General features: G+C 37.8%; 2 protein-coding genes across 2 annotated transcripts in view; one reads left to right on the top strand and one right to left on the bottom strand.

The window, feature by feature from the left end:
* LOC145292871 (uncharacterized) overlaps positions 1-17,999 on the bottom strand; it is a 53,028-nt gene extending 35,029 nt beyond the window's left edge. Inside the window, exon 1 of the mRNA XM_080138983.1 lies at positions 17,866-17,999. The gene's annotated coding sequence lies outside the window, so the exon portion shown is untranslated. The remainder of the gene's footprint in view (positions 1-17,865) is intronic.
* A 2,164-nt stretch (positions 18,000-20,163) lies between these two features.
* The window catches only part of LOC145292870 (uncharacterized), an 81,399-nt gene continuing 74,468 nt past the window's right edge, over positions 20,164-27,094 (top strand). The window contains exon 1 of the mRNA XM_080138982.1: positions 20,164-20,690. The gene's annotated coding sequence lies outside the window, so the exon portion shown is untranslated. The remainder of the gene's footprint in view (positions 20,691-27,094) is intronic.

Here is a 27,094-nt window from a genome sequence, read left to right as displayed (position 1 = left end):
TAAATTTCATTGCTTAATCGTGTTTTTACAAAGATATGACATTTTTACTGAAAAAGTAGTGTAAAAAATGTGACGAAACGCATATGGTCTTAAAGAGGGGAAAATATCCAAACGTGTGAGGCACAAAAATAGTCATAACTTCCTTAATTTTAATCACATTTTAATAATTTAAAAAGATTCTTTCTTAACTCATCAAGCTCTTTCTATGTATACCAATATTGAAATATTTTAAGCTATTTCAATTTTTTAATGTGTATTGCTAATTTGACAGACATAAATATGTACATTCTTCAGTAATGCCCCCCCCCTCCAAATAGTATACCAAAAAATGTAATTGTTTATTTGATAGCAAAAATACTTTTGAAAAAGATGTTTTTTGTTATTTTTTTTTTAAATCATGATATAAGCTTATATTATTTGGCATAGAAAAAAAAAAAAACTTAATAAAGAACATTTCAACTTTATTCAAATGTATTTTCACTGTCAGATAAGCAATTGCATTTCTTTTTTACATAACTTTGTTAGATTAGTATATATGGGTAGATAAAGATTTTCTATAAAAGATGGCAGCACACTGTTTTTAAGCCCTCGAAAGCAATTTCTGTTTACTTAAAGTCTAGTAATATAATTCATTTGTGCAGTCAAAATAAAAAAAATTCTTGAAGGCGCACTATTCTAAAAAACAACCAACATAATGCAATTTCACAAGATTTAGTTTTCAAAAAGTTTGATTTTACAAAATTCTTTAAAACATTTGATGATTTAAAATATTGCTTATGCTTCAAGATAATACACATGAAAAATTTGAAATGGCTTAAAATATTTCAATAATGGCATACATAGAAAGAGCTTGGTGAGCTAAGACAGAATCTTTAAATTCTTAAAATCCAATTAAAATTAAGGAAGTTATAACTATTTTTGTGCCTTGCACGTTTGGATAGTTTTCCCTCTTTAAAACCACATGCGTTTTGTCACATTTTTTACACTACTTTTTCAGTAAAAATGTTATATCTTTGATAAAACACAAGATTAAGCAATGAAATTTTCCATACAAGTGTATTTTTGTGCAATGAATCAGAATATGTCACTGAAAATCTCCAGAAATAAATGGTTTCCAAATCATCTGCAGTAAATGCACATAAATATGCTGCAATTCCTTAAATACAGGAGAAAAAAATCTTTCTCTAAATGCTCACAAACTTATGAAATATTAGAGCGATTGAATCATTATAGAGTTAAATGAAGCAAGAAATATATAGGCTCAAATCTAAAGTGGGAAACTTATTTAAAAGAAAAAGTGAAACAATACCTAATTATCCAAGCATTATTTTAGTTGTCCTAGACTTCTCCTTGCTACTGGATTCTAGTAGTTGGAGGTTGTGAAACTCTTGCTTCAGTAGACTTCTCAGACATCTTGATAGATTATCAATTTTGTTGAAAGACTATGTTCCCTGCAGTCTGTCTGCCTTCAATGACATCTCTTGAGGTTTCAACATGTAACTTGTCGACCAGAGAAAGAGCTCATTTGCAAGGTCCTTTTCCCCCTTCTCTGTCTAGCTGGCACAAACGTGTTGGTAGGTAGTTGAGCCTAAGTGTCAACAATTAAGGACGACCTGGCAGTATCATTAGCATTAAACCACGAGTAATTGATCTCTGGTGATGAATTGGAGCAGTTAGCCATATCCTGATACCCGGCTCAAGAGCAACGAAACTCAACTGCAATGGTTTGAGATGCAATTAGTGCTCAGGAGGAAGCCGGCTCAACCCGATCAGGTTGATAGCTGCTATAAGTAAGTTTGTCTAAAGTCAAACAGAATGAAGGAAGAAAGCGACCACGTGTCTGCGCGTGTTGTCTTACCTGCTGGGAGGATCACAGGGAGGGCAGAAATTGAAAATGGCGGCTGTGGTTTTTGTAAGATTATTAAGCGATGACGTCAGGCCTCATGTGACTGTTGTTCTGGCTGCCGATTGGCTGATGACGAACGCTTGGACAATAAAAGGAGTATGTTCAGAAGATCGAGGACAGTGTGTGATTAGACATTCGACGTGTGTGTTAATCAACTGCCGTAGTTGTAAAACGAATTCAAGCTTTAGAAGTTCGACGTGTGTGTTAATCGACTGCCATAGTTGCGAAACGAATTCAAGCTATTTCGGCGAAATGGGGGAAAAAATTGACCTCAAATTAATACCAGAGTTTGAGGGATCAACCCCGGTACTTGACTGGGTGGAAAAGGTGGAATTACATTGCCTTTTGTCTGGCGTAAAAAACTTTGAACGTGTTGTTCCTCTGCGTTTGTCCGGCGGCGCCTTTGCGGTGTATCAACAGCTCAGCCATGAGGGCAAACAGGACTACGAGAAAATCAAGGTGGCGCTGTTCAAGGCGTTTGCGACTGACCCCACCACTGCTTGGGAGCAACTTGAGGCAAGGACCTTACGTCCAGGCGAAACGGTCGACGTGTACTTGGCAGAGCTGATGAAGTTGACAGTGTTGTTTGGTGGACTGCCTGAGCGGGCCTTAGCATGCAAATTCCTAGCAGGACTCCCGACAGGAGCAAAGCAACTACTACGAGCTAGCTCAAGTACAGATTCGTTGCCCCTTAATGACCTAGTAGATCGGGCCAGGACTGTAATGAAGAATTACTCAGAGATGAGGGAACCAGTAATTGCTGCTGCTCAGTCCACACCGAATGATAAGAAACCGTATCAGGGACCCGGTCCACGTGGTGGAATCATATGCTACAGATATAATGGACAGGGCCACATTGCAAGGAACTGCCGGCAATAACCAACGGCTGTTCGCTGCTACCGGTGTAAGGAAACTGGCCATATAGCTCAAGAGTGTCCGGAAAACGGAACCGGGGACAAGGTATCAGCGTCGATCTCTTCCTCATGCAGAAATTAAATGAGACGCTGCCGGTCATCCCGATATATATCAACCAAACACTGTGCTCAGCACTCCTCGATTCTGGGTGCTCCCGCACTATCGTATGTGCAGATCTCTACCACACTTGGAGAAAGAAGAATGTCAGAGTGACTACCATCGGTGGAGAGACGCGCACATGTTGCGGGGTGGGCAATGTAAACATTCGGACGAAAAATGGAAGCTCCGCTAAGCTAGAGGAGCTGGTAGTGCTCGAAAAACCCCTGAGTTTTGACCTGCTCCTAGGATATGATGCCATCAGAGCCCTTGGTGGTGTCTATATAATGGCGACGGGGGCGGTACATTTTCAGGAGAAAGCCCCAGTGTGTGCTACGCTAAGGATCGACCAACCAGACTTCAGCGTCGAATTTGACGAGCAAAAGAGGGCTTGGACTGCCTCATGGAAGTGGTTGGAAAACCGGGAACCAGCCAAACTGCAGAATGGAATAACTGAATACCATGTGCCCGACCACATGAGGCCCGCGTACGAAGAAGAACTTCGCAAATGGATTGAGGATGACTGGCTGATTCCCTACCCCTACAAGAAACTTGGACCTCCTAAGGGTCTGATCCCATTAATGGCGGCTGCTCAGCACAACAAAGCCAAAGTCAACCGGTAATGGACTACCGAGAATTGAATTTGTATGTTTATGCGTTCACAGCTGATGCTGACGTGTGCGCTAGCAAACTACGAGAGTGGCGCCAGCTGGGTTCTAATGTGTCCCTGTTGGATCTGAAAAGAGCATATTTGCAGGTCCGGGTTAGCGAGACAATGTGGCCGTTTCAGACGGTAGTGTTTGCCGGTAGGAGGTATTGCCTCACAAGACTGGGCTTTGGGTTGAACGTTGCGCCCCAAATAATGAAGACGATCGTCAATGCTGTATTGTCACAGGATAAGACCGTAAAAGAGGGGACATCAGCATACCTTGACAACATATACGTGAATGAAGACATTGTGCAGTCATCATGTGTGAGGGCCAAGCTAGCCGAACTTGGACTGATGTGTAAGGATCCAGAACGCTTGGAAGATGGCGCTCGTGTCTTCGGGTTGAGCGTTCAACAGGAGCGAGGGACCTTGAAGTGGGGGCGTGAAACTACAATTCCTGAAGTGCCTCATGTCCTCACGAGGCGGGCTATATTTTCCATGTGTGGAAAACTGGTAGGACACTTACCAGTATGTGGATGGACTCTGGCCGCGACAGCCATCATGAAAAGGAGGGCGAGTGCAGTTACCAAAGGCTGGGATGACGAAACGGTGGATAATCTGTTGCTGTGCGTGGTGAAGGAGACCATCACAAGAGTCAAGCAGGAGGACCTCGCTAAAGGAGATTGGTGCGTCCAGGGAGACAGGCTAAATGTGTGGGTAGATGCGAGCTCCCTCGCGATTGGGGCGCTATTGGAGAAGAACGGGTCTGTGATTGAGGACGCCTGCTGGTTGCGACCAATGGATGATGATGCTCACATCAACCTGGCAGAGTTGGATGCGGTAATAAAAGGAATAAACCTGGCACTCCAGTGGAAAGTCAAAGAATTATGCATACGCACAGATTTGCTGTGCGTATACCACTGGATAGTTGACACACTAACAGGCAAAACGAGAGTGCACACCAAGGCGGCTACCGAAATGCTAATCAAACGAAGGTTGGAGATAATAAGGAAGTTGGTGGAAGAGTACGACCTATCGGTGAATGCGGTGCTTGTCACTTCAACCTGCAATCTTGCTGATAGACTTACCCGTGTGCCCCAGAGATGGTTCGACGCAATGAAGAAAGAAGCCGAACCAGGGTCTTTATGTGCTGCCTCTGTTGAGGAGACGGATAAAATCAAGAAGGTACACCATGACAGTGGACACCCCGGAGTGAGACGGACATATTTCGTATACTTAACCAACCCGTCAGTGTCCAAAAGCAAAGTAGAAGCAGTAGTCAAGGAATGCCAAATATGCCAGTCAATCGACCCTGCTCCCACCAAATGGCAGAAAGGTCGGCTGGAAGTCAACGAGAATTGGAGCCGACTAGGCATGGACATAACCCATTATGGTGGTCAGCACTTCCTCACACTGATCGATTGCAGACCAACGAGGTTTGCAATCTGGCGACTTAACAAGACAGGACTCGGCTAGTGTCATCCGTCAATTAGAGTCCATATTTTACGAGCGGGGGCCACATGAAGAGATTCTCACTGACAACGACACAGCCTTTTGCAGCGGAGAATTCAGGTGTTTCGTAGACGAGTGGGGGATCCGGCTTAGACACAGGTGTGCATATGTACCGAGTGGCAACGGTATAGCGGAGCGGTGCCACCGAAGTGTGAAGAGGATAGCAGCAAGGAAGCAATGTACGATTGCAGAGGCAGTATATAGGTACATTACAACACCAAAGGATGACGCGACTGCTGAAAGTGCACCTGCTAATGCGATACATTGCTATAGAGTGTGTGTTAAGGGCATTGACGCCTGCCTGCCTAGTCAGAAGATGACGCAAGGACGGTACAAGTTAGGGGACACCGTCTGGGTAAGGCCTCCCAATAACCGATGTACGACCAGTTTCAGAAGAGGACGGATCACCGGCATAATTAGTGAGCAGGCTGTGCTGGTTGATGGTACTCCACGGCATGTGAGGGATGTCCGGCCCGCCTTTGATACAAACCAAATGGCGAACAGCGAAAGTGATGAATCATCCAATGATGAAATGTGGATCCGACCTATGCCCCATTGTCGTGATGACATGGCTGAGAACCTCAGCACAGATGGCGATAGTTCCAGCGCCACTTCTGAGAGCTCCAATGACATGGAGCCCAGCTTGATGGAAAGACTGCTGGCAACGTTAATGGCGACAGGTCTGTTACCCCTTTTGAGAGCTCGGATGAAGATGGAGCGCAGCCGGATAGTAGGACTGTGGACACTGACCCAAATAGCCCTGATGAAGATGAAGAAGTCCAGCTAATCCCCCTCCGTAGGAGTGCTCCTAACAAACGACTGCGGCCGCATGTGTGATCTTGAGACCGGGGGGGGGGGGTGTAAAGTCGAACAGAATGAAGGAAGAAAGCGACCACATGTCTGCGCGCGTTGTCTTACCTGCTGGGAGGATCACAGGGAGGGCAGAAATTAAAAATGGCGGCTGTGGTTTTTGTAAGATTATTGAGCGATGACGTCAGGCCTCACGTGACTGTTTTTCTGGCCGCCGATTGGCTGATGACGAACGCTTGGACAATAAAAGGAGTATGTTCAGAAGATCGAGGACAGTGTGTATCAACTGCATCAGTGTGATTAGACGTTCAACGTGTGTGTTAATCAACTGCCGTAGTTGTGAAACGAATTCAACCTAGAGGAGGCCTAATTAACAAAATATGTCTTATATTTTAATAATTTACGTCTAAGGAGAGAAAAAATTTTTTTTTATATATACATCCAATATATTTTTTTTACATTGGAGAGCACCATAAAATGAAAAATAGAAAAAAATAAGTTTTGGAAACAAATTTGATGCAAGATTTTTTTTTATAATGAATTTGATTTATACTGTTTTATTTATATTTTACAGGCACCAGAGCTTAGATTAGTAACACAAAAGATTAGCCAGTGCATTTGTATTATCTGAATGTTTGCAGCATTAGTAAGAGGAAGGAATGAAAGAGAAAAAAAAATTGATGAAATTTTTAGAAAATTTTGAAAATAAGATTTTTTTCTAAATTTTAGAAATTCGGTTTTACAGTATGTGAATGACAGAGAGACAGGGACGGGGCGGTGCGCAGAGGCACAGATGGGGGACAGGTCAGTGCGCAGAAGAACAGATGGGGGACGGGGAGGTGCGCAGAGGCACCGCAGAGACGCAGATGGGGAGGTGCGCAGAGGCACCGCAGAGACGCAGATGGGGACGGGGAGGTGCGCAAAGGCGACGCAGATGGGGACGGGGATGTGCGCAAAGGCACCGCAGACGCAGATGGGGAGGTGCGCAAAGGCACCGCAGAGACGCAGATGGGGAGGTGCGCAAAGGCACCGCAGAGACGCAGATGGGGAGGTGCGCAAAGGCACCGCAGAGACGCAGATGGGGAGGTGCGCAAAGGCACCGCAGAGACGCAGATGGGGAGGTGCGCAAAGGCACCGCAGACACACAGATGGGGAGGTGCGCAAAGGCACCGCAGAGACGCAGATGGGGAGGTGCGCAAAGGCACCGCAAAGACATAGATGGGGAGGTGCGTAAAGGCACCGCAAAGACATAGATGGGGAGGTGCGCAAAGGCACCGCAGAGACGCAGATGGGGAGGTGCGCAAAGGCACCGCAGAGACGCAGATGGGGAGGTGCGCAAAGGCACCGCAGAGACGCAGATGGGGAGGTGCGCAAAGGCACCGCAGAGACGCAGATGGGGAGGTGCGCAAAGGCACCGCAGAGACGCAGATGGGGAGGTGCGCAAAGGCACCGCAGAGACACAGATAGGGGAGCTGCAAACACGCCATAGATATGGGTATGATAAGACAAATAAGTTTTTTACCCCCTAAGTGTTAAAGAGTGGATGATTCTTTTTATCTAGAAATATTGAGGGAAACAACCACATTCTTTTTTAAAGAGTAGTAACAATTATTTTCATTGCTCTAAATAATATAATGGTACAAGTACACAGTCTTGTGCCAGACTAGCCAAGCTTTGTAGATCATGCCAATCATCCTTACCTCTAACCCTGCACCAGTCAACTGCACTCACACTCATTGAAAACTAGCAGTAACAAAGGATTAACTTTTGTTTTGTTTTCTAGGTCACTACATCCTTCATAAAAATCTATGACGTGCGTGGCTTCATACAACATGCCTGGATATGTCTGGATGGTCGTCTCTTGCGCAAAGGAAACTTCTGAATGTTTTTTTTTCCACTTCAGCCCCCCCCCCCTCTACACAAACAGAGATGCAGCTGAAATCATATAGTTGTCGTGCTAATTTAGAAAGAAATCATTTCTAACTTCTTAAGATGTGATAAAAATGGGTTAAAACAAGTTTACAATTCTATAAGAGAAAGAAAAATGTAACTGATAATCGCATTAAACGAAATAAAACTAATTCCTCATCCATTATGTAAAAGAAATCATATTTTCATCTGTGTTTTATGTTTGGCAAAAACTAACTACTAAAGATACACTTGCAATTCTTACATTGGATTCTATACGACTCCAAGCAGCTTATATAAAAATGAAAAAGCAAAGAAAAGCTGCAATATTCACATGTAAAACCATATACCGATTCCCGATGATCGTCGACCCCCCCCCAACACTTGTGCGCTGTGTTATTTTCTCTTTTGCTTTGAATCATCTCATCTATCACATCGACAATCAGAGAGCACAAGCGATGGTTTACAAGTATATGATGGACGTTTCAAATGTAATGCTGCCTATATTTTTTTATTCCGCCCAAATGGGTCAGAGAGGATTACAAACTGCATTGTTATGGTAACTGAACATGCATTCATGACCTGGAAATTTCATTACTCTATTTCAGATATTGATGGTGTAAGACCAAGAAAACAACCCCTGTCATGGACTTGCATCAGAAGCAGAGATGAATCCTTGAATTTCTCCATGTAGAAAAAATTGAACCGATCAATATTTGCTGAATGTTTATGAAGCCGAGGCAGTTGATGTCAGCACAGTAAGAGATGGGTTTGTTGATTTCAGAGTAGCAACAGCGATGCAAGTGACAAAATAAGGATTGTTTATCACTGGCAAGATTGCATTGAGAATGGTGGTGCCTATGTAGAAAAATAAATTCTGGAGTACAAAAGGTCACCTGTTTTAATGATACCACTCATGTCTTTGTAGCACTTCAACATTTTAATTTTTAAGTTAAAAAATAGGAGGCCTTACTTTTAGAATGACCCTTGTACAAAAACAAAAGCAATGCAGACTCATAAGTAAAGACATTGTGTACAGGTCTATTGGGTTCTGTACGTATGCGTGTAACACAGTCACAGAAAAAAAAAAAACTTTTAAACATTAGTGTCTACATCTTTAAGTTCTAGTCTAACAGCTAGCAGCTAACTGAGAATCTGTCTCTAGAGGCTATCATTGCCATTAGGTTGAAGTCAGCTCATCATCTGTTAAGCTTTCACTCCTCAGGCCTATCTTGATCTGAGCCAAGCTGAACTGACTGCTAAATATATTTAATTTCAACTAGAAATCCTAAATGTGTGGTCTTTGTTTCCTCCCAGTTAATCAAGGGAAATTACTACTTCCACCTGTTTTCTCAGTTGCTCTTTTTTGTTCACCTGGAAACCATCAAACAACCTGCGAGACACCACCAATCTGGAAAGATTCAACAGATTTTGGCTGAATCCCGCGTTGATTTTTCACCTATCTCACTTCCGATCACTTTTTAAGTCAACATTCGTGCGTATGTGCAGTCTGTGTGCGTGTTGTGAGGAGGCAGTCTATAGTATTACGCATTCTCTTGGGACAAAGTGCATTAAGAGGAGGTACAAAATTTTTTCTTTTCTTTCCTTTTTGCTAACTTCAAAAACTTTAAAACTTATCAGTGTTTGATCATTTTTATTAATATAAAAAACGATCAAACACTGATGACTTTTTACTATATTCAACTATTCAATCAGTTGAAGGATAGAAATAAAGAGGGGTGGGTAGAGAGGTGTTCAAAAAGTAACACAACTGAGGATGGTCTGTAGAAAGAGAATGTAAAAAGAAAAAGAATTAAAAATATTCTTTTTTGTTATTCATGATTCAGGCAACATCAGGTATCCCTGCTAGTAAAAGAAATAAAAGTGTTAAACTTTAATAGAATGCAAATAAACTGCTGTGGCATTTTGAGATAACATGATACTTCACAGTTGAGCAACGGTTAGCAAGTTAATCTCATAGACAGAGTTCAAGCTAAACCCCTGTGTTATATCTACATCTAAGATGTCAGGGCTAGCAAGGTTAAGTTGCTGCATTTCCAAGACTAAAGTGCATCAAAAGCACAAAACTAACACGTTTCGGTTTTTGCTTGCGTCTGAAGAAAATTCTCTTGCAGAGAATAATCAGGACTGGACAGAGTAGGTCAGTCCAGCAAGAGGTACTCCTGAAAGATATATGCTCGAGTGACTATGAAGTCAAAGAGGGTTGATATGACGTCACCCATAAACATAATCTATAATATAAATCTCATCTGTCTGTTTCAATGTATGTATGTATGTATGTCTGCCTAAAACTTTTGACAGAAGTGACAGATTTTCACAAGATCAGTATCATTTTGAAGTTCAATCCTTTTGGAGGACGAATACGGAAAAATTGGCAAAAAAACATTAATTCCTTCACCTTCAACTGGGCAGTTTTCTACAGGAAGGGTCGAGGTTTTTTTTGCTGACATTTTTTGCAAGTCATTCACCCCTCACTTACACAATGTCGCATAAAAGGCGTTATTTCGACCGCCCATGACGTCACAACCACAGTAGGCACATCGGCAAAACTTTTTTTTTTTTTTCACCTCTTTATCCTCTCGTGTGTTACGGGTTTGAGCCTGCTTACTACTCCTATCTTTTTTTTTTTTTGCTCAACCAACCAACACACACACACACACACACACACACACACACACACACACACACACACACACACACACACCACTTTCTTTTCCACCTTCGCGTCACAGGTTCGAGCCTGCCTGCCTACCTACTACCACTTTCCTTTTTTTTTTTTGCTCAACATACACTTCCAAACACCCGGGCAATGCCGGGCACCCAGGCTAGTCTATAATATAAATCTCACCTGTCTGTTTAAATGCATGCATGTATGTATGTATCATTCAAATACTACCGTGTTTAAATATATGGTTAAGTAGCAGTTTTAGTCATTTAGAACTGCTTTAAAGCTTCACTGCTCACTCATTTTTCAATCAAATTTCAAACAATTACAGTTTATAGATCACCTTTTCAGCTATATTGTGAAAAAAAAATAATTTTCAATTTTCGTTCAGAAAAACAAAAGTTATGAATTTTCTGGTGTTCAAAATCGTAAAAATATGTAAGGCCGTGAGCGACGCTTCTTATGACTAGTTTCCATAGCAACATTGTCGCTTCAGCAAGTACTGTCGCGAAAAGAGAAGTAACTCATGAAACAGACAGAATGAAAGCATAAAAGGGAGATAATTGGGAGTATTTTATTGAAAGCAGACGAGTGCTGTGCATTGTTATTACACACGTTTATGAGGGCAATAAAATAAGACTGAAATTAAAGAACTAGTGAATTTATTGGAAACCTGGAAAAATCATGAATTGAAATAGAAAAATGCGAGCATGAAAAGTAATATGGTTAAGCTTGAACATGGAAAAGTAAAAGACTAGTTGTTAAAACTGGAAAAGAAAAGGACAAGATATTCTAGTAAAAAATATAAATTTATAACTAAAAATATTGTAGTATTAATAATTTTTTTTTTAAATTCAAGTTATAACATTATATAATCAATTCTTAATGCTGCAATATTTTAAATTATAAATTTATATTTTTTACTAGAATATCTTGTCCTTTTCTTTGTCAGTTTTAACAACTAGTCCTTTACTTTTTTTTAAAAACTATTCATATGTGTATATGCGTAGCTCAGAGGCTAAGGAACAAGTGCAGGAGAATTGTATATCTTGATTTGGATTCTAGCTGACAAAACAAAAATACCCTGTGAACTAAGTGTAAGGATAATGAGTAAACATTAGATAAAATGATGGTTAAAATTATTACGAACTTGCCAGGATTCGAACCTGGAATCTTCTGATCCGTAGTCAGATGCGTTATCCACAAGTCCTGTCCGTATGCCGAAAGACGTTACCATGACTGTATACACACATTGCTAAATTCCGTTGACGTGGGCAGGTAACTGTTTTGACAAAGTCATGGAATGGCCACAAAACCCTAATTTTGGGCTCTTTGTATGACTCAGTTGTTCGTTACGAACCATATATAGATAAGGACAATCTTTCAGGGAAAAAAAGAATTTTTCAATTCAGTGCATCCGTTCAAAAGTTGTATAGGTATACACACACACACAAATAAATAAACATTTAGAATTTTATTAATAGTATAGATATAGATCCTCAATATTTATTCAAATATTCTAAACAATTTATATGCCTTGTTTTTAATATTTAATGAATTAATAAACATTGTAATTAACTCCATTTTTATTTTCATCCTTCATTTTCTTGTTTATATATAAAATCATCATTGCTTGACTTTGCATATTTATTCAAATAAAACAACGAAAATTGTTTTTAAATTGTTCACAATCAAAATCAATTTTAACCTTTAAAATTCATGAAACATGTTTATTTTTAATACATAAACTACTTTTCACATTATTTCTTGTGCTTTTTTTTTTTATTAATCTATATATATTTAAAAGTGAGAATGTGTGTGTGAGAACAATTCTCAACCTATAAACTCGAATTTTTTATTTAAAGACTTGAAATTTAGTGTATAGGGTATTCAGACATGTGTAAAATTTTAATCAGTTTTCATCTGGAAAAAAGGCTGCTAAGGAGTCAAAGTCGAAATCTTGGTACGTGGGGGATCAGATTTTTATCTGTGTCAACTGTTTCATGAATGTGCATGCGTAAATCGATTCCTTATGTTAAGAATAAGTAGGTTTGAAAACACTTTTTAAAGATAATGTCAAGCTGGCTTAATAGTTATCATACTTAACTCACTGTTTTTAGGTTTTTGTTTTGATATCAGCCGGAACATTTTTTTTTCATGAACCGTTTAGAAAAAAAAAAATACTCGCATGCACATAACTAAGTTTCTTTGTTTTTTTTTTTACTATATTGGGTACAATATAACAATCAGGTTATAATGATAATGCAAAATCTCCATAAATTAGATATCATAGTTTTACCTATTTTATGACTGGGCTATGCTGAGTGGCCTGCTAGTATTGAATAAAGTTCAGTTTCAGTATAAAAACCGTGTTCCTTATTTTTCACTTTTGCAAAGCTCTAGCTCATTGACAATTGTACCACAGGCATGATGTCACTTTTCAGTGAACAGGCCTGTTTTATGAGGGGGGCACATAGATATTTGGCATAGAGAGTAACTTAGAGATTTGGGACCACTTTCATGAAGAGTTTTATATACAGAATACAAAACTTATAACCATTGGTGTTTTGCTTTCATTTAATTTCGATACTACAGTACCCACTATATTTTTTTATAGCCATGTTGTAAAGGTTATTTGATTTCTTACTCCAAGCATGCTATGTTAAAATAAACTCAACTATTAATTCAACACACTCGCAAAAAAAATGTTGGGGGAGGAAAGCATCACCCTATACTAAACAGAATAGGAAGTAGAAGTCAGTCAAACCTTTGTCCAAGTGAAATCTGTCAATCAGCAAATGAAAACATTAATTTGCGCCCAGGAATAAAGATGAATCTGATTGTTTAGCTAGCTAAACCAAACACCACAATTGTTGATTGTCCATTATCTATTACACCATTATAAATTTTTCAGAAATCGTGAGTTCTTAATTTTTGCAACTCGATATGCTTACTGGTGATTTTGGTATAACTACTCTTATCTGCGGCTATTTTTCTCTTACAATTATTCCCAACTTCTATATACTTTTGTCTATTTATACTGAACTTATGTTGGATAAATCTGTGAAATACAAATATGTACAAGTAGAATTTTTTTTTTACATAGGCGTCACCACTTATTAAGGCCGAGAAGCTACTCAAGGATAAGGGGTTAAAGAGTGTACAGTAGTCAAAAGAACAATATAGTAATTGACAGTAATAGAAATTCGGTAAATTTGTTAACTTAAGTGAAACGGCTCATCAGAAACTTGTTTATTTTGAACTTGAAGACAACCAAATTGTAGTCAGCTGGAAAACGGAAGACAATTCCATAGGCATGCAGTTCTCAGAAAGAAGCTTTGTTCATGGAATCTACGTTTAGGTTTAGGCACAGATAAAGAATGGGGGGGAATTATTGATAGTGTTTTCAGCTAGATGAGTGTTTCTTGTGAAAGTTTGGTGAGGGGGGACCGACCATAGATTGAAGCTCAAACACTTTCCATGAAAATAATGATAAAGCAGAGACAAACTTGCAACATCTCTTCTGTGAGATAGAGGTTGCAGCAAAGAGAAAAGGACATCTCCTATGAGACTACGAAGTCTATTTTGAACTCTATCAAGGCAGGACAAGTCCTTTCTAGCAGCTGCTGGCCAGATGTGGCAACAGTATTCCAGCCTTGGACGTACCTGGCTCTTATATAGATAGAGAATTGCATCAGCAGTGAGGATAGAAGGATCCGATCATTTTTCCAGCGGTCTTGGCAACAGATTTGATGTACATATTCCATTTAAGATCAGGAGTAAAGGTCAAGCCCAGAAGCTTGTCAAAACTGGAGACCTTCCCAAGACAAGAGCGCTTCATTTTAATTTATGCCAGATGGGGATCAGAACGTTGATGATGTAAAGATAGAAGCTTGGTTTTAGATGCATTAAAAGTAACCAGCCACTCCTTTCCCCATTGTACGTGATCAAGATAATCACATCCTTACATCATTTGTAGACATTTTTGCTGACGATACTACCATAGATGGTAGTATCATCAGCAAAAATGTCTACAAATGATGTAAGGATGTGATTTGGGAGATCATTAATGTAGATCAGGAAAAGAGTTGGGCCCACGATGGACCCCTGAGGGACTCCAGCATTAATACTGTGAGCTTCTGATGTTTGCCCATCAACTACTACTCTTATGAACCTATCAGAGAGAAATGATTTAATAATTGAGAAGACATTTCCAGCTATACCATAGCTGGAGATCTTGTGAAGTAAACCTTTATGCCATACCCTATCAAAGGCCTTTGATATGTCAAGAGCAACTGCCCTAGAAAGGTTGCCTCTGTCGAGAGAAGTGAACCATTGAGAAGAGTAGGGTTTGTAATAAAACGTCTGTGTGGGAACATGTTTCAATTACTTTGAACCATTCAGTAGCCTCATTTGTGCAGTGTCCTGCAGGAAGTGAAAAGATATTTCCCCATAGAGCATCTCTGATGTGATCCAGAGTTTTTAGTCAATGTTTTCAAAGTGACATTTCAAATCCTGTAAGATTCCATTTTTACAGCTTATTTACACATTTCAAAAGTTTTTCTTCAGATTACACACTACTAATTAGATTTTAACTTTAAATCGTTTCTCGTTTAATAATCAAAAAAAAAAAATTATCGTATATACATTTTTTTTATCACATTCTCTTTAGACCGATCTTTATATTTTTTCAAGGTTTTAAACTTATTGGATGATGCAGAAGTATTGGCGACACAAAATCTGCAAACAGTGTCAGATAAAAAAAAATTTTCTTAAAAAATATATAAAGCAATTAATATTTCATAAAGTAGATTTTTTTTTATAATACTAAAAACAAATTCGAAACAACACTTTTATTTATTTTATGCAAAAAAATAATTAAGCATAATGCAAATTTTTTTTTATTCGTCATTATTTGGCATCAACTTTGTGTTGCCTGTTTTACATCATAAAAAAACAAAAATAAATAAAATAGCATGCTAGTTTGTCTAAATTAAAATCTGTTGCTGCTTGTTCTTGACATAAGGATTCAGAATTGCTTGTATGGAGTATGGAGTGCCCTAAATATCATACCAACAGAGAATCAGCAAGTGCAGTTGTCTTGCCTTAATCTGTTGTACATAAATAGTACACCCTCCCAAAGACACACACCACAAAAATTCCATGCAAATAAGACCTGAAGTATTTATTAAACAGACGGGAAGTTTTGTTTACATCAAACAAAATTGTAAATGTTTGACAGTAAATAGTTTAAAAGTTAAGTACAACTGAAAACAGTGGTAATTCGGCATATTAACCGGTTGTAATTAGTAGGAAGTTATAAGTTACTGTGAAAAATTAATTTCACAGCAGTAAAAGATACGAATTTGCAAGTTAGAACATCAACCTTAAAAAGGTCCCTCGATTCAGTCAGTGTTGCAGAAATGTGCTTTTGCATGCTTCAGGGCTGGTAGTGGTCACCAGGGTAATCTTCCCTGACTCAGCTAATTTCAAGGAATTAGTACAATAGCGATTATATTGTCACAAAGTTGAAATGTTTATGGGGAGGCGGTTATTAGATTTTTAGGGATGTGTTCACAACAGGTTTTTGGAGATTTTTTACTTTAGGGTGATCTATAAGAAGTGAAGTATTTTTGGGAGGAGACAGATTTAAAGAAATATTTTCAGTGAAAAAGATTTTCAGATTTTATATTCAATTGTGAGAAAAAGAGACAATGTTATACAGTAAACAAAACAAAACGAGTTAAGAAGGCATATATTATCAAAAGAAATAATTTATATATGTTTAAAATGGAAAGTTTACAGCAGTAGGAAAACATAGAATGTTCATGAATATTTTTAGAGTACTTGCAAAAACAAGTGATTCATTAGCTTAGACATTAGCGGAAGTCTAGATCGATTAATAAAGAGCCGTGAGTTTAAGGGATCAAGTAAAATCATATTCAAAATTTTTCTGTTCAATTAAAAGAAAATTCATTGAAAGTTATTTATAAGAATCAATGGTTCTTTTGTTAATCATATTAGAAGATAGTTTAGTGATAAAACTTGTGAATGTTTCAATTAATAAGGTTTAACAGATTGACAAACAATAATGTCAATGAGTTTTGTGTATGCATTCGTTAAAATTTGTGTGCAAGTGGAGGGAAATGTTACAGAGATGGATCAATTAATTAAGAGCCATAAGTTTCAGGGTTCAAGAAAAATCGTATTCAAAACTTTGTTTATAAGAATTAATGTTCATTTGTTTTTATAATTGGAGTTCAGTGAAAAGCTTGGAAATATTTCAATGAATAAAGTTTATATAGATTGCAAGGCGATAAGTGAATGGGTTGTGTGTGGGTGTCTATGTATTCGTTTATGTTCATGAAGATATGTCGAGGGAAGGCCCAGTGACGCTGGTCCGTAGACTCAAGTCAACTGGGTTCCACTGCTTTATTGAAAGAACATCTGGTCCTTTTAAAAGATTTGGGTAGCTCCAGAAAGACATTTCAAATAAATTCAAAAAGTTTTGATTAGTCAAAAATTATTTGTTTTTATTCAAGATAATGTATGCGCAAACGATATGCGTACAGACGTGTTTATGCGTTTTGATTTTGTACGTTGACGTGTAAACATCAATCCTACAGTTCAATATAATTCATGAGAGAAATTAAACCAAAATAGTACTTTCTCCCTCGCCAACTGGGGATTAATTCAAGCTCCTCACAAAGGGGATTCAACCACAGAAGCAGGAGTTACCATGAATGCTATTTGTAGGGAAAAAGGCGGGGAATTCCCTTATTAGAGACGAGTATTACACTTCTTTACACGACAAAGTCTTAAATGGAAACTGCTGTGTGTGCCTTGAGAAAATAAAAATTTAAAAAAAGCATCACGAATGCGTATAAAAAAAGGACTATAGTTCAATGGACAATTCCCGACAAACAACACCGGAAGTGCACTAAAAGGCGAATTTCAACATAACCGGAAATAACGACGAGAGCCAATTTCTCATCTCCCGATGAAAGTTCCGAAAAGTAAGAATATTGTTATTTATTATATTTAAAGTCAATACTGAAAAGAAAAAAACAAAACAATAACTATTTTCATCAAAGGACGAGAAATTGTCCCTAACAGTCTAGTTCCGGCAACTTCTAACTTCCTGCTGATTATAACCAGATAATATACAGAATTACAAAAAAAGGTAAATATTCAGATCTAAAACAGAACACCGACCACTCTAATTTGTTTTTTTATAGATAATCGAGGTCACTGACAACGAATCTGATAATCAAACCCGGGGCAAATTTACCGTTTGCATGGTATTGTGAGAATTAATTGTCTCACACGCTTTAGAACTCGGCAGAGTGCAGAAAAAATACAATGGATAAAAGCAAGTCTTACCTGCGATGACGAATTTCAGCCTTCTTGGTAGGTTTGCGAAAAATATGCCCAATTTCTCGCGTCTCTGAGAGTCTGGTAGTTTTGCAGAGTTAAATTGCTTCTCTTCGGAGAAGCTAGTAAAACGGAACAGAAACCATTTAATTATGGTATCTGGAAGAATAAAACTCCATAAACGGAGCTGAACTATTTTAGTTCTAGTAAAGACAATATTTGTCTAAAAAATTCCTATCACAATAGGAGTAAATACTTGGTTAAAGGAAAAAGGGGGATGATGCTCCAAGCACAGTTGACCTCGAGCTGTGTCTTTTAGGGAGACACTTTATTTAACGTCTACACTCGAGTAGAGTTTTTTGCAAAGAGAGCGAAAATGTGTTTTTGTTTTAAAACTGCGCGCGCAGGAAGTTTTTAGCGGTCCAATGAAAGTCCCTGAAAGAGAAACCATGGCTTCAGTGCCACAACCAATAAGGCTCGCCCTTCCATGTACAATTTCCAACAGTATTAACCCCTGAACTCACGAACTACTTTCCGCCATTTTACAGCTTCCGTTTATGCTACGTGCAGTAACATAACCACGATTGTGGAATGTGCATTCACGGAGCAAACTGCCTTTTCACATGGAGGAGGCAGGGCCCCAACACCACCCCCAATGTAAACAATAAAATCTCTGAAAAATTTTAAATGGTGTCCTAATCGGTAAATGTCGGTGCCTTACTTACGGAAAAATGGTTAATTAAACAGTAGAAGCACCTCTGTTAAGCCACACAAGTTCTATAATTGAATCCCCTCCTGCAAAAAAAAAAAAATAAATAAAAATGTTTGGTGCTTATGTTTTTGTAAACCGCACCAAAAACTACGTAAGACAAAAAAAAAAAAATCCCCTCAAAATGTACTGTATTTGTTTGTGATGTAAAGTAATTTTTTGTAATGTAATGTATTTTTTTGTAAATTTTGATTATTTTTTTCTTCGAATTTTAAATTGTCTGCCAATGAAAAAAAAAAAAATTTTTTTTAATTCGGTTCTGGAAAAAAGAAGTCTTTCCGAAATTATTCCCCCCCCCACACACACACACACGCACACTTGGAGTGCTTTTCGCATAAGTTTAAATGCTTCACGTATGATTCGTACATCGTACGCGGACGCCATGTGAAAAGGCAGTTTGCTCCGTGAATGCACATTCAACGGTATTATTATACAAACACCGTGACAGCGAATTAGTAAAAACAGACGTAGTATTCTGTTACGTTTCGGTGTGCTGAACACGAATCTGAAAACTGGGTTAGGGTTAGGGTTATTATTAATAATTCGCTGTCACGGTATTTGTATAAATTTACCCATTCAACAATCGTTGTTTATGTTACAGCGCGTTGCGTAAACGGAAGCTATAAAATGGCTGAAAGTAGTTCGTGGGTTCAGGGGTTAATACCATGCAAACGGTAAATTTGCCCCGGGTTTTATTATCAGATTCGTTGTCAGTGACCTCGATTACCCCTAAAAAACAAATAAAAGTAGTCGGTGTTCTGTTGTAGCGTATCTGAATATTTACCAAAAAAATAAATAAAATAAATAAATAAAATAAATAAATAAAAATTAGAAAAACGTTTTTGTTACTTATGCAGTGCCCCTCCTGCACCCATTGAACCGTGCTGAAATAGTTACGCTATTATTTAAAAAGCCATTCTTAACATGGGGAGAGGAGGGTGCTTTGTAACTATTATGTACTTTCACCTAACAATTTGATAAAGATATCGTAAAACTTTAATTTAATTTGAAAATACTATTTAAAAATAGCGCGGTTCAATAAGTGCATAAGCACCAAGTTAGGTAGATTTTAGATTCATGAAAACACCGGAATTAACACTCACGAATTTTGTTCACTGTTCGGAAGTAAAGAAAAATACAAACATGTCATTTTTTTTAAATGTATGCATAATTATATTGATTAGAATGATTTTAATCGAAATGATAAATGAAAATAAAATTTGCAATATTCAAATCTCAAGTTTAACATCTAAAATAGCTTTACAAATTTTGACGTATGGATGTAAACATCAAAAGCAAGACACTCCCTCCATTTTATCTTCATTTTAACATGAAACAAATTGACAAGTACAGCATTGCATTCAAAATACTAACCAGCAATTCTGCAGGCCTAAACTTGCCCGCATGACGACAAACGGTTACAAAAGTTCTTAGTTGTCTCGAGCGTTTTTATAATGATAGAAAGTTTTTACGCCATGTTTAAGTAAGTGTCACCGTCTTAGCATAAGACAAAGCCCCTGATTGGCTCGATTAGAAAAAAATAAACCAATAGTTAACAAGTTTATTGTTTTCTAAGGTTGTACAAACTTCAATATAAATTTCACGTTGATTGGATAAAACATTTGAAATTTGAACAGAATTGAAACGAAATTAGCAAATCGCGTCCCTTGACACATATTGACATACGCGATTCTATTGGTTGTTTTCTTTCTGCTCCGAAATTTAAAAAATGATCTGTTTAGACATGTCCGTAATCATATAAGACGGCTTGTTTGTTTTGGGTTTTGTTTTTTTTTAAATATATATATGATGTTGAATAAGGTATTTTATTTATAAATAAGAGTATGCTGTAATTAATGTCTATCCGTAAGTTATATCGCTTGAGGATTACCGATTTATAAATAAAAGAGAAAATATTAAATTTACGAAAAGAAAACACAAACAAAAAACAACAACATTAAAGTGGAAAGAGATCTTTTTTTTTAATCAGATGCGAAAATATTTTTCCTATCGTAGTTTTATGGATGTCTGCGATGAATATTTAAAGTGAAATTTTAGAAATAAGGTAAGTTTTATTATACATCCTTTTATTTACGCATATTTTTTTTTTCTGTAAAATTCGCTTTGGTTTGTGAATAAACGCTTTGTTTATTTTACAATTGTATTGACATAATGTGTGATATTTTTAAGCAAAGCAACTTGATTTTTTCCAAACCAAACCTAAAATCTTAGGTTGGGTCTTAAAAAAAATATTTGTTCTGTTCAAATTCTGTAGAAGTAACCTAATTTAAAGTTAAAATAGTAAACTTGAAAGCTGATTTTCAAAATAGGGATCGTCAACCCCCTATTAAACCGACGCAATACGATCTTTCTACACGTTTGCATTCGCTACGGTCTGAGCTGTTTGATTTATCAATGTCAATGTGGTACTTATGCGGTTTACGGACCAGCTATTTTAACATAGGATTTTCAAGTTAAATTCAAGTTTTACTTTTACGGTATCTTTTGTTGATTAAATTCTTAGGTGAAAGTACAATATCTTTTCTTTTTTTTTTTTTTTAGATTAAGTCCACCTCCACCTCCACAATTTTCTTTTAAATTACACCTTTTATAGGTTTTTCGACTATGCTGAATACGAAAATAGCATTGGAATTTTGCAGAAATAATTAGTTATCGAGATATAAAAAGTTGTATTAGGCATTGTATTCTTTGGCGGCCATCTTTTTTACACGCGTGCAGCGTCAGTCATGGATGAATAGATTTGCTTATAACGCGCGCGCGCGTAAAAAAGAATACAATGCAAAATACAACTTTTTTATATCTCGATAACTACTTATTTCTGCAAAATTTCAATGCGATTTTCGTATGCAGCATTCAGCAATGCCCAATGCAGCAGTCGAAAACCAGTAAAAGTCGTCATTTCAAAGAAAATTGTAGAGATGAACCTAATCTGAAAATTTACCCCGTCCTCCTTTGTTGACATTCTTCGTCAGCTGATCTGATATATATGAATGCCCTAGAAAAGTTACTTCTACTTAATGTTTGCCAATTTTAAAATAAGCAAACGAACTTGGCTATTTTTCAGAATAACATAATATTTTAAAACTGGTGAACATTAATCAGAGGTGACCTTTCCAGGGCATTCATCAGCTGACGAATAAATGTCAACAAAGAAGTGTGGAACTTAGTGGACTGGACTGGACCTATACAATGCACACACGCCATGTATGTTTATTTTAGTACTCATGTATTTTTGGTACCGCGCTACGAAAGCCATTCTTAACATGGGGAGAGGAGGGTGTTTTGTATGTATTCTGTGCTTCCACCGAACAATCTAATAATAAAAAAAAAAGATATCGTGAAACTTTAATTTAACCTGGAAAACTATTTTAAAATAGCGCGGTACCAAAAATACATAAGCAGTAAGCACCTTTATTTTCAATTTTTCTTCAGTGGATTATTATCGATTGAACACTAATCTACCATATTATGTATATATAATAATAAAAAAAAACAAAAAACGGTGCTAGTGCACTTATTATTTACTAGCGGGAGTGCTCAGCCAGCGTTGCTCGGGTATTTGGAGGTGTGTGGTGAGCACAGAAAAAAAAAATAAGTGGTAGTAGGCAGGCAGGCAGGCTCGAACCCATACCGCGAAGGAGGAAAAGAACGTGAAAAAAAGGATAGTAAATTAAATGAATTGGTAATTAACTTTTGCTATTGGCACAAAGACGAAATGAAAAAAATTAAAAAAAACAAAGATAGAGAGAAAAGTGGGATCGAACTCGAAAGCATAGTGTAATTAGTCTTCCTCACTAACCATTATGCCATAGCGAATAGTGAAATCAATGAGTTGGTAATTAACTTAAGAATCATAGGAGTCGGCGCAGAAATGAACGTTGCTTTTAAACCTGGTCGAGGGCCAGGTAAGCTTTCCGCTTTCTGTCGTGATATTTATTTGCTTTTCCACGAAAATCTAGCAGGGTGCCCGGGTGTTTGGAGGTGTATGTTGAGCAAAAAAAAAAAAAAAAAAGTGTTAGTCGGCAGGCAGGCTCGAACGCGTGATGCGAAGGTAGAAAAGAAAGTGAAAGAAAACCTGACGTCTTACCCCTACTCCATGACGTGGTCGGAAATGTAAAGCGTTCAAATTTAATTTGTGTTGCAGAAATGGCGTTGCTTTTAAACCTCCCACGAAGGTCATTTTTAATGTGGAGGGAAAAGCATCTTCCCCCAAAAAGGGAGCACTCTGGCAGTATCTAAATAAATAGTAATTGTCTCAGTATGAAGTGTTTCCCCTACATTGACCAAGAACCAATTACAGAACAGATACTACCCGACTGGAAGGTCAGGTGTTTGCATGTTTGCATTCGTATAGGTTTGCTTTATTTATATGATAAAGACAAACAAATGCTTAAAACGAGGGAATTTTTAAAACTTGATCAAAAAAAAGATAGACAAAATCCATTTGCGAATCTGGGATATTACGATCTAGGAAGTATAAGAAAACTTCTCCCGAAATCTAACCGACGCAAGAACTCCAACGCAAAAAGCCTTTCATGGACAAAAACGCTTGCACCCATTTTGCCTTTTGTATAATAGACTAGCGGAGGTGCCCGGTGTTGCCTGGGTGTTTCTTGGCGTAAAAGAAAGAAAGTTTTGGGGGGCAGGTAGGCTCGAACCCGAAGCTTTGAGGTGAAGGCGAAAAAAAGCATGATAGCTTACTTCGACGCTACGAGGGCAGCGGAATTGAGAATGGTTGAAATTAAACGATTAAAAAGTTAAGTGACAGGTGTTTAAATTTAATGAGGTGAAACATCACACTATAGGGGAATGAAATCCTGCACTTAATTTTGGCTGCAAGCCAGTTTCCCCAAGATGTTGGGGAAAACCAGCTCCTCATAAAAAGGGCAGTGCCAAATGATTAGCAATTGTCTGATATGACAAGGTTTGCCCGCCTTGATCAAAGCTCATTGCTTTCTGGACATCCCTGGTAAACGTGCCAGGGAGACTCGTTTGCTCCAGATTCAGTTTCACATTTTTATATGGAAAAGCCAAACAAACACGCAGAGATCAGGAAATACCGCAAAAATAGCATGTAAAAGTCGCTCAAATAAAAGATAGACGCAACCTCATTTCGTAAATCATAGATATTATAATCTAGGAAGTATATAAAAATTTCTAAGAATTAATGACCCCCCCTCTCTCAAACGCCCTCCTCATAAAAGTCTTTGCTGGACATACACAAAAAACGTACACACTAACAAACATTTTCGCTTTTATCTTATAAACTAGCGGGGGTGCCCGGCATTGCCCAGGTGTTTGGAGGTATAAAAGAAAAAAAAATGTTTTGGTAGGCAGATAGGCTCAAACCCAAAACCTTGCGGCAAAGGCGGAAAAGAGGGCGTGGCATGTTACCACGACACTAAGCGGGCAGAGAAGTGAGGATGTTTGAAATTAAATGGTTAAAAAACCAGTTGCTTAAGCTAATATCAACATCTGCTTTTCTAGGTCAAACATCACACTATAGAGAAATGAAATCACAGTGTGAATTTTGTAACATAAAAGTCGTTCAAATAAAAGATAAAGACGACTTCGTTTCGTAAATTGGAGATATTACAATCTAGGGAATATATAAAAAGTTCTAAGAATTAGTGACCCCCCCCCCCGAACGCCCCCCCCCTCCACCTAAAAGCCTTTGCCGGGCATACAAAAAAATGCACATCCACACACACGAACACACACACATTTTGCCTTTTATATATATATATATATATATATATATATATATATATATATATATATATATATATATATAGACTAGCGTGGATGCCTGGGTGTTTGTTGGTGTGTGTGTGTAGGGGGAAAAAAGTTTTGGTAGGTAGGTAGGCTCGAACCTGAAACCTTGAGGTAAATAGCCTGATAACTTACCGCAACGCTACGAGGCCAGCGGAATTAAGAATGGTTGAAATTAAACAATTAAAAAATTAAATGACAGGTCCGTAAATTTAATGAGGTCAAACATCACGCCATAGGAGAATGAAATCACACACTTAACTTTGGCTGCACGCCAGTTTCTGCGTATTTGCTTGTTTCCCCAAGATGTTTGGGAAAACCAGCTCCCCCCATAAAAAGGGGAGTGTCCAAATGAATAGCAGTTGTCTGATATGATGGGTTTTCACTGCATTGATCAAAGCTCATTGATTTCTGGACGTCCCTGGCACTCGTGCTGGGGAGGTTCCTTTGTTACGGATTCAGTTTGGCTTATATACGGAAAAGCCAAACAAACACATGGAGAGTAAAAAATGAAGTGTAAAAGATGCTCAAATAAAAGATAGACACGACCTCGTTTTGTAAATCATAGATATTATAATCTAGCGAGTATAAAAAATGTTCTAAGAAAGAGTGACCATCCACGAGCGCCCCCCCTCCCTCTAAAAGCCTTTGCTGGACATACAAAAATGTGCATACACTAACACACATTTTGCCTTTTATATATATAGACTAGCGAGATGCCTGGGTGTTTGGAGGTGTGTGTTGAGCAAAAAAAAACCTCGAAAAGGAAGAAAAGAACGCAAAAAAAAGAGGGTAGTGAATTAAATTATTTGGTAATTAACTTTTGCCCGGATTTAGGATATTGGTACAAAGACAAAAAAAAAAAAAAAAAAAAAAAAAGATAGGAGAGAGATGAGATCGAACTCGAAAACACTAACCATTATACCATAGTGAATAGTGAAATCAATGAGTTGGTAATTAACTTAAGAATCATAGGAGTCGGCACAAAAATGAACGTTGCTTTTAAACCTGGCCAAGGGCCAGTTAAGCATCCCGCTTTCTGGCATTTTATTTGTTTTCCCATGAAAACAAATTAGACACAAGGTCGTTTTTAATGTAGGAAAAAAACCAGTTCCCTCTAAAAAGGGGACACTGTGGCAGTATCCAAATAAATAGTAATTGTCTCAGTATGAAGGGTTTCTCCTACATTGACCAAGAACCAATAACAGAAAAGGTACTAACTGGTCGGAACGCCAGGCGGTTGGTTTGCTTCTATTAGTTTCACTTTATTTATATGAAAAAGACAAACACTTGAAATGAGGGAATTTTTTAAAACTCAATTAAAAAAAAGATAGAGACAATGTCTGTTTGCAAATCTGAGATATTACAATCTAGAAGTATAAGAAAACTTCTCTTGGAATCTAACCGACGTGAAGGCAAAATGGGTGTGAGCGTTTGTGTATGTCCACAAAAGGCTTTTTGCGTCAGTGAACCCTGATGGAAAAAACGTTTTGTGGACATACACAAACGCTCATGCTCATTTTGCCTTCTGTATGATAGACTAGCGGGGGGTGGGGTCCGGGTGTTTGGGGGGGGGGGGAAGTGTTAGTAAGCTGGTAGACTCAAACACGTGACGCAAAGGCGGAAAAGAAAGTGAAAGGAAAGCTAAGATCTTACCGCTATGCTATGACGCGAGGAAGTGAAAAGCGTTCAAATTTTTTGATGTTAATCAAAAAGTTGACTTGCTACATGAATGAGTTCATGCACGTGCAGAAATGAACGTTGGCTGAAGGCCAGTTAAGCTTTCCGCCATTTCACTTATTTGTTTCCCCACGATGTTGGCGAAACAAAGCTCCCCCGAAAAAAGGAGGAACTCTCAAATAAATAGCAATTGTCTGATATGAAGGGTTTTCCCAACATTGATCAAAGCTAAATTGCAGGAAAGCCAGGCGGTCTACTTCGCTCCGATTAGTTTTGCTTTTATACAAAAAAACGAACAAACACACAAAAGGACGGAATAGAGGGAATTTTATAAAAGTCGATTAAAATAAATGTAGATACAATGTCTGTTCGCAAATTGTAGATATTATAATCTAGAAAGTATAAGGAAAGTTCTAAAAAATGGTAACGTGGTCGAGAGATCCCCCCCCCCCCCCGAAAAAAGACTTTCGCAGACATACAAAAACATGCGCCCCACTTTTGCCTTTTATATATATAGATTAGTGTTATTTTTTAAATAGTATTTTCAAGTTTAATTAAAGTTTTATGATATCTGTTTTTAAGGTTAAAGTGGAGAATAATTACAAAACACCCTCCCCATGTTAAGAATGGTTTTCTAAATAATAACGTTATTTCAGCACGGATCGATAAGTGCACTAATACAAAAAAAAAATTCAATAATTTGTAAGTGGTACTCAGTTTCTAATACAGTGTTCTAGTAAATCGATCCTCCATATTGAAACCACTCAACGGGAACACGCAGACCCTAAAGTATTTTTCGTTTATCAATCTAAGAGCAATGATATTAAACCCTTCATTATCCAATGTATTCCGTATTGTTTTCACTGGTTGTCATGTTTGTTTTCATGCATGCGCATTCAATTTTTTAGAGTGAAATTTGTTGGGAATTAGAAATTGTGTGCTATTGGTGTAGAAGCCAGTTTTTACAGGCTTCAAACAAATGAAAAATCCTTACAA

Source organism: Euprymna scolopes, chromosome 14 (genome assembly GCF_053919585.1).
Source record: "Euprymna scolopes isolate OS-2025 chromosome 14, ASM5391958v1, whole genome shotgun sequence".
Classification (NCBI taxonomy): domain Eukaryota; kingdom Metazoa; phylum Mollusca; class Cephalopoda; order Sepiida; family Sepiolidae; genus Euprymna; species Euprymna scolopes.
The sequence above is the reverse complement of the archived record's forward strand: the minus strand, read 5'-3'. Positions and strand labels throughout refer to the sequence as shown.